This window comes from Motacilla alba, chromosome 3, assembly GCF_015832195.1.
Source record: "Motacilla alba alba isolate MOTALB_02 chromosome 3, Motacilla_alba_V1.0_pri, whole genome shotgun sequence".
NCBI lineage: Eukaryota > Metazoa > Chordata > Aves > Passeriformes > Motacillidae > Motacilla > Motacilla alba.
The window spans coordinates 113711037-113727498 of record NC_052018.1 but is presented as its reverse complement, the minus strand read 5'-3'; positions in this window follow the sequence as shown (position 1 = coordinate 113727498).

The following is a 16462-nucleotide window of genomic DNA, read 5'->3' as shown; positions in this document are numbered from 1 at the left end:
TATAATGCAGGCACCATGGAGGCAACTCTTCTTTAGGCAGCACAGGAGGAAGCAGAAGTATCAGCTGGAACGATAACCATCTGATTAAGAAGTAAAAACAACAATCTACAAATGGTATAACAAAACAAGCCTTTAATCAGCAGGGGTGGTCACCCTGTCGTTGTACCTGACTGCAAGGCCAAAGGACAGAACCAAGGGCTGTTTGACAAAGGCTCTGGGTGTTAATAACCAAAACGTGGCTCAGCCAGCCCATACACCCTTGGTGCTGGCTCCCACTAAAGCCACTGGGGCTACCTGGTGGCATTATGAGGTGAGCAGGTAGACCTGGACCTTGCTGGGGAGAATGACACACTGTGGGATTGCTTTCCCTGAATTATTAGGGAAATAAATAATTTCCTAATTATTTAGGAAATAATAGGATTTTTAATTTCCTAAATAATTATTATTTAGGAAATAAATAATAATTAATTTACTAAATAAATTATTTAGGAAATAAATTCCTAAATAATAATAATAAATTCCTAAATAATAATAAGCCCTGGGCTTTCATCCCACGGCTTCAGCCTCCCCCCAAGGCCACTGCCCTCACCATGGCTGCCAAAGAGAAAGTCCGTTTGGCCTAAAGGAGAAGGTGTTTGGGGCATGGGTTGGACTTGATGATCTTGAAGGTCTCTTCCAACCTAGTTATTCTGTGATTATCCAGCAAAGCAGCCTCAGACAGGACTAACCTCAGGCCTACAAGTGATGCTGGGACTGCTCAAAGATACACGTGAACTTTGTCATGAAGGGAGTCTCAAAAAGGAGGATATATCCTGAGACCAAACGAGCGGGAATGAAGAGCATCCAGCCAGATCCTATTCCTTAGTGGACATCAATTGTTTTTCTACTAAACCTTGCCAGGACTTTAATTCCATGTGTTCACAGCAGGAGTGTTGGCCCATAAACAAATTCAAAACATACAGAAGATCAATTTCTTCATATAAGGAGGGTCGGTGACTTTCCATTAGAGGAGTTACTGAGGTCTCCAAACCCTGAAGGTGTAGTAGAGCAAATAAAAATGTGGTTAGCTGAGGAATGCAAACAGATATACAGCACATATAGAACTTCAACTTCACTCCAGCATCCATATGTGGCCATAAAATACGGCCTCTTAAATGTAAAATGTATAGATTTCCCTCTGCAACAAAGGCATAAAATATTTCACTCCCAAACAAGTATTTGAGCATACGAACATGATCTTTCACTTCATCTAGGACTACCCACCCAGTAAACCAAGCTGTATTCTTTCTGGGTGGCTCAGAGAATAGCATATTACAGTGGAAACACCCATTTATTTCATTTACTGCCATTTATAATATTTTCCACTATTTGCAGATAATGAATTCATCCACTTTTTGCCAAGATTATGCAGCCTGTTTTATAGCCAAAATTATCCAGAATCCTTCTAAAAATGTGTTACCCTTCATTTTCCATGATTGCTTAGTGGTTCTCTTGGAGCAGGACCAAGATCAACCACATTAACAATGCACAGCAATAACTGAACTGTCATGCTCCCACTCTCCTGGCAGCAGGAAGAGTGCCATCGAGCCGGTCCCTGAACTACGCACGGCTCCTGAGCACAACTGTTCAGGTCAATTAAAGCCGTTAGATGAGAAATGGGGAATTACTTTTGGAGTTCTTTCCTCTGCACATCCTTCACTGGTCTTCTCATAAAGGTAGATCCATTTCAGATTATCTGGTGTCCTCTTGGCGCCGCTGCCTCCTCGGCTCTCGGGGATGAATTGTGGTTGTGGAGCAGAGCACAGCAGAGACCTGCGGTGCGAAACAGCCCTGCACAGAGCCAGCTGCCGGCCCTGTGAAGGTGGACACACATCTGGAATCTCACACACCACCAGGAGCATTTTCCAACCCAGCCGAGGACAGAACAGGCGCTCCACGACCGAGCCCACGCGCAGGGCACTGCACCAAGACACGAGCGAGGCAAGCGGGAAGAGGTGGAAAGGGACAGGTCCTTTGTGAAATGATGTGCATTGGGTCGGTGCTGGTTTCCTAGCAGACGGCTCCCCGCTCCCCTGGCGGGCTCGGCAGCGCTGGCATGCTGTGGAGGGTGGAGCTGCAGCAGCGCTCCCTCCCCGCTCCGCCGGGGAAGGGGAGAGGCGGCCGGCCACAGCTGCTCTTCCCTTGTGCCGCGTCTGGCAGCCTGCAAGGCCCGTGCAGGGGAGAGAGAGGGCTCCTCGCCATCGCCGGCCTCAACAGCTGCGCCCAGCGTGTAAGATGAAGCACATGCAAATCTTTGCAGGAATTCCTCACTGCTCGGCCCGAGGGTTTGATCTGGGAGTCAAGGAAATCTAGCTCAGGACCTTGCATGAAAGTAGCAGTGCCTGCCCAGGGGTTCCAGCGGTCAGTGTCAGCAGTGATAACAGAAGGAATCACACTAAGATAACAGAAGGAATCACACTAAAATTAGAAGGGAAAAAGCTAAACAAAACCAACTTGTGTTCGTATTTCATAATTTCACACAGAAAAGAAAATGAGCGTAGTAAATCTCCTAACAGCCAAACTGTCCTTGTTTCTTAGCATTATCACTATTTTCTTTGGCACCGCTGGGAATGTCTTAGTGGGAGCTATGAGGAAGGAGAAACTCTGTCTCGGCAAGAGGCTCTGTAGCAGCCAAAATCTGTTCTGCACCCAAATCAGCTGCAAGACTGAAGCTGAGCAGCCAGTGCTGAACAAGTTAACCAGCCACCATGTGTGACTTGGGAACCAGGCAGCCAGGGGAACCTCACAGCAGGTTGAATTACGGCCACTGGAACAAAAACAGGTTGTCATGGCATAAGTGAAGATTTCTCAGCACTGACAACTGACAGCACTGCAATAAATATTAATGCTCCAAACTCTTACTTGGATTCTCATAAATGCTCCAGACTTTGCCAGGAACTCCTTTCCCTTTGGCCACTCCATTATTCAGTTTTACCACACGTAGATGGTTGGGGCCTTTATAATTTCTCCCATCCTCCACAGGCAGCACTACTTTACCTCTTCATCCAGAGCAGGCTCTGCCACATCACCCAATCTGGTCGAGACTTCTCCAGCCAACCCAAAACACACTGATTTTTTGGGCTCCCTCCCAGTAACATCTTGAGGCCCCAGTACTCATCCAGTTGATGTCAATGGAGCAGGATCTCAGCTGATTAGCTTTATCCAGACGGGTTTGTTTAATCTTAATCTCTCACTCTCTTTCTCTCACTTTTCTTCTTTTTTCTTTTTTTTTTTTTTTTCCAGGCTCTTTGATTCCCTCTCTGGTTCTTCTCAGGGTCTCCAAGTTTCAGGCACTTCTCTAAACACCCTCGTATGTTTTGATTTTTGATGGTTAAATTTAAACAAAACTTAAAAGCTTTTTCCAGCTATTTTTACTCATTCTCGGAGTCATTTATCAATCCCACAGATAGCCTAGATTCCCCCTATATGAATGGATCACCCTCTTTGTGGGTAGCTAATGTGTAACCTCCTTTATTCCACAAAGATAAGAGTCTGGCCTCTTCCTTCTGGGTAAAGCAGCTAGAGGCCACTGAATCCTTCCTGCTCCAGACATGACCACTTGTAGGGCACGTCCTGCCAGCCCCAGCACTGAGGTTACAACCAGCCCAGCTCTGGGCTGTCAAGGCAGCTGGGGTGCCCTCGAGGATGCTGCAGTGTACTCTGGCTGCAGAGGTGGCCATGGCTTTGTCCTGGCCCCAGAGGCCCCGTGTGGCTGACCCTCCGGGCAGGACAGCTGCCCTCAGGCCCTTCCGTGTCCCAGGTGTGCTTCCTTTCCAAGGCCAGCCCAGGCCGGGATTGTTGCTCCTCCTGTCGGCCCAGCTCCCCTGGCAGCGAATCTGACTTGCACTTCTTGCACTTACGGGAATCACAGAGGCACATGAGGAGGAAATGTGTGGCCTCTCAAATCCTCTAAACATTGTCCAGCTGCCACTAAAAAGGTACCCTGACTTGAAATTATTTTTTTTAATTTTGTTTTTTAATAGGCAACTACTCCGTGCTTTTGTACAGAGCCATAGGAATTTTATTCTTGGACCAGTAGATAACCACAGCACATCTCTCCCAAGTTTCCAACCTCACAACCATTCTTCTTAATTTTGAAACTTTAAAGGAAGAATGCTGCTTTGGCTTCACAATTTTGCACAACTTGTTAGAACCACGGGAGAATGTTACAATACCAAGCCACATGAAATGGAAACATTTGAACAGACCTTTGGGCTGGATCCCTTGCTTACACCAAGCTGCATTCAACCCATGACTGAAGAGCGTCTGGCTTGGGTAAAAGACAGTTTTCAGCCTCAAGTCCTGGTGGCCAGCAGGAATGGTTTGACCTCCCAGTGCAATTGAGAACTGCCTCAAATCTACTCAGAATGGTGACCCTGACCCAGGGTTGCTCCTGGGGACTTCTGAGAGCTGGAGACAGCTGAAGGCCTGCATGCTGTGCTGTGCTCAGGGACCTCACTGCTATGAGCAGCTCCTTCCTGACACCTTTGGCAAGAGGCTCCATGGGATTCACTGCCAGCTTAGCAGTGCAAGGAGACCATAACAGTTCCAGGGAACTGCTTCCCCTAAGAGGAAATGAAGAGAGAGCTGAAGGCACTGGCAAGCCATACATTAGACATTTTGGTTAAAGCAGCTAGACTGCACTTTGGAACAGCTACTTTTTGCAGAGAGCTTTGTTCTCCTCCTGCACCCACTGTATCCTCGTTATTCATTGCTCCAGCTATAGACAGTGCTTTTAGTTTAATCCTCCAAATTGTACTTTTCTATCACAAATTTCCACACCACAACAGGGCTTAAAATACAAAAGAGGTATTTAAGTGATGTTCTTCTCCTGTAGACTAGCTGGCTCAGACTCTGCGTTTCAGAAGGACACAGCCCAGTTATGAGTACAATAAAGGAAGTGTATGGGGAAAAGCATGGTTAGCAGGAATCAAAACCAGATATTCAAGAGAGATGGACTTCCACATGGCAGAGCTGTACTGGCCCCTGCACAGCTCAGATACTTGTAGAGTGGAGTTGCTTTTGTGGGCACAGCCCTTGGCCGCCGGAGGTACCCCATCTCAGGCTGACCCTTCCTGAGGCTGAGCTGCTCTGCTTCCCAGAGCAGACACAGCCATTCTCAGGTCCCTTTTTCCCTGAGAGGAGTAGGCAGAAACAACCCAGTATTAGTTAGGTCAGGAGCCCTTGCCATTGTGCTCATCCTCCAACATCACTTCAAATAAAATCCCCCAGGCCTGGATCTGGAAACACTATATAACACAAATGCTGTAAATACAGACAGAAGCCAAGAGCAGGAGCAGAATGAACCAATGAAATGGAGGCAAGGAGAGATATGATTTCAGCTGAGATGGAGAGTTGATGTGTGGATAAAGAAAGGCTTCACAGGTGGCTGGAGCTGTAATAAGGCTCTTGCTCTGAAGCTAGTCAAAAAGAGAGAAAAGGTTTGGGATGATGACTGGGATTCACAAAGACTCAGAAAAAAGTTCTCTGCAGCACATCTGAGATTCCTCTTGTGGAGAGGCAGACTGCAGGTGAGCCCTTAGATGGTGTTGAAAGTGAGAAAGACCCTGCCTTTAAACCCTCTTGGAAGTTTCTGATCAAGTACTGACCAACACAAAAAGGCAGGAACAGCACGAATCCTCCTGCAGGATCAGTGCCTGAGCACTTCCTCAGCCATCTCAAGTGGGTTTTGCAGCCTTGGCTGAATCTCTGTGGCCTCTGCTTTGCTGCGATCCATATCCCAGTCTGACCAGCCTATGTGACCTCAGAAGTGTCCCTGTGGTTGCAGTCACATCTGTAAATCACAGCACAGATGTACAGCGGCTTTGCAAATCCCCCCAACAGTTACTTTGTCTTCCTTGGCTTTGCATGCTTGGGAATGGCTGAGGAAACCTGCAGGATAATGCCTACTGAAACGGCTTTGCAGGGCTCCTTTCTGTCAGACTCCTCACCTCCTCTGTCAGGATGTTCTTTCAATGCCTTTCATATTTCCTGTGAAAAACCATAAGTTCCCAAAGCCCCAGCATATCTGCCATCCCATTGCTATCAGGAAAGAGCTGATGAGAAGGTGATTGTCAGGGATGATTACAAGGACTTTACAAGCACAGGAAAGCATGTTCTGCATTAATTGCTGATCTGTGTCAGCCAATTTGGCACCATGACAAATGCAACTGGTAGTATCTAACAAGCTGGGGGATCGGGAATAATTCTGTTTCAGTACAGTATGTCCAGGGAGAAGAATCAACCACTAATCCCAGGTGACCTGTTCCTTTATAAATATATTAGCAACATAATGGAGGGCTTTTAAATGGGATTATAACCACACAAGCAGACCCCAAGCAGCTGCTCTGCTACTCAAAAGGAACATGGCTGACAATAAGATTTAGAGGAACTAAATGAGGGGGAAAAGAATAATCTCTGGCGTGGCACTCTTAAATGACCTTGCCACTTAAAAGGAATTGGAACGTATTGCACACATGAAAAGAAAATAAAATATGCTTAAAGCAATCTCTTTGGGCGTGCTCATCACTACTTTCTTCCACTGATCCTCTATCAAAAGCAGAGAAAATGGCCAAATCAAGGAGAGCTCATCTTTTCATATACTAGGGACAGATTTTAAAGCCAAAGGGATTTTGCTCACACACTGAGTAACCAAGGGGGCATTGTCAAGGATGGCAGGGCCCACATATTGTGGGACACCCTTTGTGTTACACCCTCTGCAGAGCTGAAATAACTCTTCATCCTGGTTTATCAGTTTATCATCCAGTTTATCAGCTCAGTGCTGTGGCTATATGAGTGTGCAGAAAGGTTCTTTGGGTGTGTTGTGTGAGTGTGTGTACATGGGTTGGACTCTGTGATCTTCCTGACTGGACTAGACAATCTTTAAATGTACCTTCCAAGCCCACTCCTTCTAGATACAAATATATATAAATATGCATACTAAAAAGGACAGCCGTGAGGCAGCCACTGGGAATGACCCTGTTGTGGCAAGAGCAAGAGAAGACACAAATGTCATTCAGAAATCCCTCCTGACATATTTTACAGGACTGTCAAAATCACAGCTCGAGATTCAATCCATGATAACACCTGGATTATCTTTCTTACCATCACTTTAACAGAGAGGTAGAAAGATGGCATTGCAACTTATTAAAGAAATCTTTGTTTCTTTTAAAGTCGATGAAATAATGAAAGACAACTGTGTCTGTTTAAATGGCACATGCACCACAAAATATAACACTTGCGTGTTTTTTTGAGTCCTCACTTGTTTGCAGTTCAATGGCTCAAAGCTGAGGCTGGGATTTGGCTCTGTGGCTTTGAAAGGAGCACAGTATGGTACAGAACATAGCTGTTATGGGATACAAGCATTTGCAGCATGTAGCTGCTCCAGCAAGGACTGTTGAGGCAGCTTAACCTTAGCGAACCACTTCTGAAGTCCAGATATAATTTGTGCAGCTCTGAAATTCTGTTACCAGGGGCCCCTGGTCAGGGTGCCAGAATGACCTGCAAGAGCATTTAAGCATTCATTTACTACTGAAGTACACCTTTACATCCCTGTAAAATTCTTTTGTTAGAAGCAGCTAAAACATGGGCACACCAAGGCTGACAGACCCACACTGCTTGTCCGCCATCCACTGGTACCAACAAAATATCCCCAGTCATTTCAGTGGCTTGGGATCAGACCCACTCGTTATTCTTGAACACCTCTTTAACTTCCAGGGCTTGACCTCGGGATGCCCTGGCAGCAGTCCAGGTGACACCTCCTTCTGAAGAGCTGCATGGAGCAGTGACCTCGATCTCCTGCTCCCAGCACTGCCGAGCCCATCGTGGTGGCACAGGAAGTGTTTAAGGAAGGTATTTCTGTCCATGTGCCCCATTAGCAGGGTACCAGGGCCTGTGAGGGTCCAGCTGGCCCCAGTTTTCACGGCTCGGATGGCAAGTTAAGGAGGTTCAGTGAATTCTCTCTGTGCTCTGTGGGTTCTTCATGCGACACCCAATGTTGGCAAGTACCTAATTGTGTCTTCCAAAACAATTTCCAACGGTGGGAGTGCATCAATTCCAGGCAAGTAACCTGAGTGTCTTCTTGCCTTTTCTGTAGGACATTAATCACAGTTATGAAAGCTCCTTGAGTCTAGCAGGTGACAATGCTTCTGTAGTGCCCATCCACGATCCCCTGACACATTTACATTTTGCTAATGATAAGCTCTGGGTGCCATGTGCTAAAAATACCGTGACTGTGGAGAGAATTAAGTGTATCTCTAGTGCCTGATTCAGGAGAGCAGCTAATGCTGTGATTAAGTCCATGGCTAGTCAGGACAAGACAGCTTATGTTAAAGAGAGCTAAGTATGTCCGGTAGCACCATCCTGTAACACCAACTTCCAGAACTGGGACTGTACCAAGACTGTGCAAGGATATCCTTAAGGAGCTAAACGACACCAAAAACCCAGCTGTCTGGTACTCGAAGGATAAGATGGGCTTTATCACAAGATGTAACTTTAAATTTATATAATTAAAAAAAAAATCTAAAAAGGCTACAATGCACACATTCTCTCCTCCTAAAGAAAGAACAAAAAAGTCTGCCTGAGCTATTAGGCAAACTGAATAACACACTGCTGGCAGGACACTCAGAGAGGAGTTATAGGTGCCTATGAGAATCCCTACAAAACCAACTAACAAATGCTGGAATTAAAAATGCAGGCTTGCAGGGAGACAGGGGCTTTGAGCAGCACAGTATTTCAGATCATCTTACTGAAAGCTTCAAAATGTCATCAGCTTTCAGTCTGAAATGCGTCAGCAATCGTTTCATTTTTATCAAAACACAATTAGGCTGTGGTGAATGACAGAATAAATCTTAAATAGGAAAGATACGGGATGAAAGACCACCAGGGTGGAACATAACAGTAAACCTCTCCATAAAACTGCATTTGAGTTCTGATCATATACACAGGAACTCCTTTAAATGATCCAGCAAGAATCCTAACTCGCTGACTTCCAAAGAAAGTGTTACCAATTAAGCGGGACAAACTTTAACAGTCAATTTTAATTACGCTGTGAGATTCACCAATCAATTCCCAGCTCGAGCTGAAGTTTTTACTAGCAACAACTGGAACCAATTTACGTGCTTTTATGTTGCGTCTAGACTTTAATAAATGGTCTAAGCACAGAGCAATTCTCTGCCAGTATTGAACAGTTTTCATGTACACTGAGAAACGCACCGGGTTCTCTGAAATTCTCCAGTCTTTGTGCCTTGAAACGTCCCCCTGAGGAGAGGGTGCAGTGCTCACAGCACAGGACATAAGCACCACCCTGGGCACTGCTGGCAGCGCAGAGCACGGTGGTGATGGCACAGTGTCCTGCAGCTGGCTGCTCCCGTGCTGCAGGCACCAAGTGTGTGGAGCCAGCTCTTCTCTTCAGACTGAAATGCAATAGCTTTGCTGGTTACAAGACATTGTTCCTGTAAGTATTAACCCAAAGGCATGAGACTGAAAAAGATCTAAACAATGTGGAGGCACCCAGGACAGCTACAAATATTTAACTGATGGCCCAGAAAGGCACATCCAGGCAATCCTTCAAACACCTACCAACCTTATCTTTCTGTCCTGCCACCCCTTCTCTGGACCTCCAAGGGTCCTGACTAAGCTGTGGGCTGCTCTGCTGAGGGAGCTGAGCGTGCAGTCAGCCCAGCAGCTCTGATGCAGGAGAGTGAAGCACCTGGTTGAGAGATGAAACCTGGTTTAAGCATGGCAGAGCCTGCTGCAGCACACTCGGCAGTGCTCTGGCTGTAGGAGACTCACCACTGCGGCACCACTTTGATCACTGCTGTAGGTCATGGAATCACTCTGAAGCCAAAACAGTCTTGTTAAAAAATTAAGTTGAATTACCATTTAGGGAGCTCTGTTGCATTTTTTTCCCCCTTCCCTCCCTTCCTCCTTTTTAAACATGCCTGTCAGGAGTGTGAAATTGTGTGCATTTATCACTACCCTGCTGAGCAGAGCTTGTAAAATTAAGAAAGACTTATTTAATTAAATGGATTGATAAATATTCCTATACTTGTATTCAGAAGCCACTGTATACAATTTTAATTTTTAGAAACGGAGAGGTTGCTGTAGTTGAGCAGAGCCTCTTAGGTTGTTTCCTGCTGGCTGATGTCAGACTAATAAACCTCCAGGCAGTCCTGTATGCCAGAGGTCTGACAAAGTTGGGCACCCTGTCTTCAGGAAGCAACACAAAGATTTACCTGCCACTGTATTTTCAGAAGAAGCAGCAAACAGCTCTGGAAGTGCTGCACCAGCTTGGCTGCCACCAGAGGTAACAGCCATGACACCCAGGAGGGGCTGTTTCCATGGGGCAGCAGCACAGAGCTCATTGGGGCAGCAAGGGACAGAGAGAGCCCCACCTCTGGTGGCCCATGCCCTTTACCAGCTGGGCAAAGAGGTCCAGGCTCTGGGGCCACAGGCACTGACACAGCAGGCACCTGCAGGCAGGGCTGGGCATGCTCTGGAGGCCACTGCTTTGGCCAGCATGACTTGAACATTGTCTCTGCAGCTATTCTAAATCTGTGACATGAAGTAGGACTCCTCTGAAGTACAGTAAGAATGAATAGAAAAAACTCTGCTTCAGGGTTGGGACAGCATGGGCAAACAGGAGTTAAGGAAGGAAGGGAAGGGAGGAGCTAATAGATGAGGTTACACATCTAGGATCAGCCAGCAGGCTGGTACAGGAGCTCAGAGCAGCACCTGCCAGCCGGGTTCCCCGCGCTGTTCACAGCAGTGGTTTATCCAAGGTGCGTGCTGCTCGCCACTGCTGCCAGAATGAGCAAAGCAGACTCGTACTCAGGCAGCTGAAGCCTTCACTTGACAAAACACCCCTTGCTCGCAAGGATTAGTTTTGCTGAATGGCAATAATAGCTTGTAAAAACCAAATAAACTCCAGTGTACCGCGTGCTGCGGGGTGCTGGGATTGGATGGGGAGCTGTAAGCAGTCTTTTTGCAAAGACAGCGAGTGTTATTCATCCTAGTTGTCTGTGGTGGGCAATTTGGTCGCCTTTCAGGGAACTCACTCTAGCACGGGATCCCTGCCAACACAAAGAGCTGGCCAAAGCATTGTGCTTTTCAAAGTGGAAGGGTTTTCTTTCCCTGTCTCCTTAGGAAAACATAGCAAACTCTGGGCAGTCACAGCGATCTCTGTTGCTGAAAAATAAATTATTACCAATTAAGAATCTTCTGCTTCTTGCACACTTCCATAACCCAGAATAATACACAATGTGAAGATTCACAGCCTCTTGAGGAAGCACCGTGGTCTCCAGCCTGACCTTCCGAATTCCATAGGCCAAAGCACTTGGCCGCGCGGTCGCTGCCGGCAGCCCAGCTCCTGTGGCTGAACTGCAGCAAGCCATTCAGAGAGACATTCATGGTGATTTATGGCCACCAGTCCTGATGGGAGAACGCCACACAAAGCTGCTCCTGTCTTGAGCTTCGTGGAATGAATTGTAGAGTTGAACCGGTTCATGGGTTTGAAACGCCTGTAATCCAGAAAGATTCTCTCTCTGATTCCAGGCGGAAACAGTGCGTAGGTGGCTTATAAAACTTCCTTTCCACACTGACCCCAAATCCAAGAAAATGGTCAGGATGCCTTGTGTTGCTTCAAAGGCCCAATTGTTACTCAGGCCAGCTAGTTAGCCATGGAAACAACTGTATTCAGTTCTTCAATCTCTGCCATGGCTAAAGATAAACATGGTGTAAGATTGTGATTGTTTACTCAAATCCTTCCTCTGCTGAGAGAAACTGTCATACCACTTTTCAGTGCATTGGTTACGTGTGGTTCTCATGCCACAGTTTTTAAATCCCAGGTGCTAATTTCGCTGGCAGATACATACATGGGTAATAGGTTTTCTTCACAGGAGTTACAAAACAAGTGGAGAATATCCTGGTCCCAGTGAAGCCACCAGGAGTTTTTCCAGCCTGTGTCCAGCAGGGCAGTCAATCCCCTGGGAGAACAGTACCCATTCCAGTACCAACACAGGTACCAATTCCAGCACCGGCCGAGGAAAGGAATCCTTTCGTCAGCATCAGGAAGTTTTCTGTTTCATGATAGTAAATCCCCGTCAGGTACAATGTCTGAAAGTTTTATTTAGGAGAGGCTACCAAAGTCTGCAGCCCCACAGAGTCCCAGATGTGGCTGTTGCTGTAGATGTGCACATGCCCGTGTCCACTGACACATCTCCTCATGCTGCTATTTTATACAGGAGATAAAGTATTAATAATTCAAATGCCAGAAGGTCATTAATTAAGTTACAGGGCCCTTCTGATTCTGTCAGTAGCCGCTCCATTTCAGCACGGGGTGTCCCTACCAAGCACACACATGTGCCCTGTGGAAGTGTTCTTTACAATGCAAAGCGTTGGCTGCAGCTTCGTGTTTACCCTTTCAAGTGATGTAAACCTGAGAATAAATCCACCTGTCGCCCTATCTCCAATGAGGTCACCAAAAAACCTCCCTTCTATTTGCAAACAGCTTAGTGGCTACCAAAGAGCAGTCACCAATTAACTTATTCCAAACAAAGATTAAATCCTGATTAATCACTGAGAAGGGTTAAATCTAAGGAGAGTGCCAGGCACTGAAAAGTGAGATTATTCTGTAGTAATTTATTGCAAACTTCCGTGCTGGGGCTAACAAGAATTGAACAAAAGATTTTTAAAAAATCTGAAAAACAAAGTGAAAGGCTATAAAACTGGAGAAAGAAAATAATAAAGAACAACAAGATAGACAGGGAACCAGGAAAGATAACAATAATGACTTAATCAAGCAAAGTATACATTTAGGTGATAAGCTGGGGGTGGGAAAAAAGGTCAGGTCTGGAAAAGTCTGCTGAATAGAGATGAACACAACTTTCCTGTGGGGATTTTTAAAAATCAACAATGTATCAAGCTGCCAACTGGCCAGCTGGAGATTTGAGAGCACACAGCTTTCTCTGGGCTAAGGTCTTGTGGTTTCAGGGGGTGAAAATGGCTCCAAGGAAGCAGATGTTGCAAGAAGAAACACCTTTTTCCCAAATTCTCATGGGAAAGCCCAACTTCTTAGTAGGCAAGAGCCTGGATGTTTTTGACCTGGGCTAGCCCTTACCAGAGCTGGGTGTGAAGTTCTCTTCTCTGCCTACCCAACCTTCAGAAATGCCTCCTTAAAACCAAAACAACTGTTGCCCCAGTCCAACAGCCTTGAGCTGAACATTCTACAGAAGTAACTCAATAGAATGATGCTTTTTGATCTTATTATTTGCTCAGAATGAAAAATTTTAAAGTTAAAAAAAAAAAAGCAAACACAAACTAAAGAAAGAGGGAAAAATAGCCCAACACAAGTGATCTCTGTGTTGATCAAGGACAATGAGCTGAGCTCTGGGTCTTTTTGGTAAAAGCAGTTCCATGAGCAACCCTGGGATGTTTCTCACTGTGCTGCACCACTGTAAATTGAATTGCTGGTGAGCTACATAATACAGCATGGTGTTTGCAAAGCCACTGAGACTTGGCTTTACTCCCCTCCTATTACATCAGTAAGAGTTTGACAGTTAAATTCAATATTAAAAAGGTAAATGACAGAGTCTTGTAGTTTTTTTCAGTAGGATTTCCTAAATAAGACTGGCTAACACTGTAGGGCCATGTATGGGATGTTGTTTGCTAGAGCAGCTAGCAAACAGTGACAAACTTTTTTATGATTTGACCATAATGATAAACACATCTGTCTGGGGCAGGGACTGTTATTTAAGGACTGGGGAATGACGCTTTTTTCTTGAAGCATTTGCTCAAATGATATGTTTTTATTTGACATTTTCTTTCTATTTTTGATAAGACAAGATCAGGAAGAGGAGAGAGGAAGGGAGGGAGAGAAAGAGAGAAGAGGAGGGAGGGGAAGAAAGAAAGGGAGGATGAAAGAGAAAGCAAGCAAGTGCTAAAGAGAAAAAGAAAGACAAAAATGAAGAAAGAAAAAGGAAAGAAGACAAGCAAAGCAAGCAGCTGGTGCTGAAAGTGAGCAAGTCTCTTTCTCTCTCTTTTTCTTCTGTCTTTTAATAAATCATTGTAGCAGCTTTGTGACAGGTCTCTGTTATCCATAATGCCCAAGCAAACAGCTTTTCTTTCAGCCTCTATTCAGTTGGCTGCCAGGGAAGCAGGACTGCAGGCTGGAAACTTCAGTGGCTCAGCCTGCTCCCCTGTAATTCAATTAGAAAAGCAAGCATGAAGTCAATATTCATTGCGCCGGCCAGCACCGCGCAGCACAATGAAATGATAATGAGAAGGTTCACAAAGGAGACGGGCTTAATGATAAGTTTTTAAAGAGGTGCTGCGGCGGGTGACCCTCTGGACAACTGGCAAACACACACGGGCATATGGGTCTCTGCCCTCAGGGATTTACCCTCATCCCCCACCATCTGTATCCAGGGCAGACGGCCTGCTGTGAATCCAAGGGAATCTCATGATACACCGTCCTAGGTCGCCCCATTCAGCTGCTTTGCATCCCTGAAGGGAAGGAAGATGTGTTTCTTAAACACCCAGGCCCCAGAGGAACACGTACAACCTGCTGGATCACAGGCAATGCAGTTTCAAGTAACACAGAGCTGTGACTCCCAAGCCTGGCAGGGATGTTGGGCCTGTGGGGCACAGACCAAGGAAATTGTGAGAGAGAGCTTCCAGCACTCCATGGAAGTGCAGAAGATGAGGAACTGCACCCTTGTGCTTTCAGAACAAGGCAGCACTGGGTCCTACAGCCATGAGGACTCGGAGCATTTGTGCTTTAAACTGATCAGGACTGGGTAAATAAATGCTGGACCTAATTCTGCAGCTCCCTCCGGAAGGGCTCTCCCACTGGAGAAGGTCTCCACAGGATTTCCTTTCTTCTCCTTTTAGCACTTTGCTGGTGACAATAAAATATGGAGTTATTTATTTCGTAAACATCAGTGTATTTAGTTTTAACAATAATGAATGATTGAAGTACTAATTAAAAAACAGTATTGTGTGTACAAGCCCAGAGCTGCCTTGTTCTAATTTTGCTTTGGGATTCAGCATTCCAGATATTACTGAATTTGTTCCTTTTCAAATTACTTCTGTGGTAAAGCCCAGGGCCCCTCACAAAGAGACTTGGGTCTCATTCTTTTCAGTGCTCTACAGAAAGAACCAGTGGCCCCAACTCTAAGCAGGCAAACATGAGAAACAGAAAGTTTTTTCTTTTCTTCTCCTTTAACAAAAGGCAAATAGGGCACACAGAGCTTATATAAGTTCCCTGAGGTCACACGGGGTGTCACTGTCAGAGTCACAAATTGAATTCAGATTCTCAGGCTCTCGGTCCCAGTTCGTGTCTTATTGCAGTTCAGGGTACTCCAAACTTTTAATGCAATTTTCAGAAACATGTTGTAATTTCTCTGAATTAATCTCTCATCCTAATGTCTGTCAACGTTCCACATATCCCCAACATCTGTAACAGCTGCTTAATGTGCTGGTAAATAATTAATACAATTCAGGAACAGATATTCTCTCAAAATCAGGAGGTGTTTTTCAACATCGCTGATGACAACACCCAATTTTTTACTTCAGAGGCCAACAAAAAGGAAGTAAATTTTGCCATTCTTCCTGATTCAAAAGGCCTCCAACTGCTAATAATAGAAGTGAATTGCTTCATCTGCAGTCGGAAGCTCTTGGTGCCCTATTGGGCCAGTTCTTCAGCTGCTACAAACCCACAGAGCTTCACTGGAGGCAGTTTGGCTTTGTCAAGTCACACGAGCCGAGGGCAGATGTGTTTGTGTTTCACTGCCCACTGAATCTTCCTCTGAGACTGATCCAATCTCTGCACCTCAGAGGGAGGATGGAGCACTCCCCACAACTGGAGCTAGACCCAGGGATGGAACAGGTAGAACAGGTTGGCTGGATGCCTCTTACAGCCATCCCCCTTCTCCAGAAATCCCTATAGGGAGAGGCAGAGGTGCATACCAGAAGAGGAGAGCCTGTCCCAACAAGCCATGCCAATGTCCTGGCCTAGACACCCACCCCTCTGGAATGTCACACGGGACAGCAGCAAAGCACCTTGGAGCAAGACTGCTTTCTTCTGACACTGACTGAGAGACGTGAACAGAGGGAAGAGTTTCCTCTCGAAAGCTGCACACACTCAGAGCTGCTTCTGCTGTTCACAGTTTACAATAATTTTCTTGCCCCAACAGCAATTTGTTGGTATTTGCCAGTATTTGGAAGGGTTAGAGACCCTTGGTGGACATGAGTCCCTTCTCCTGGCAGAAGAGATATGATGCACAGAACAGATCAGAACAGAACAGGTTTACATTCAACGTCTGTAGGGAATTATGTCAACAAAGTGCCAGATCACAGGACATTTCCTTTTGGTTAATGTGCAACTGTCTAACAGACGAGAGAAAAAGGGGTAGGATAGACACAT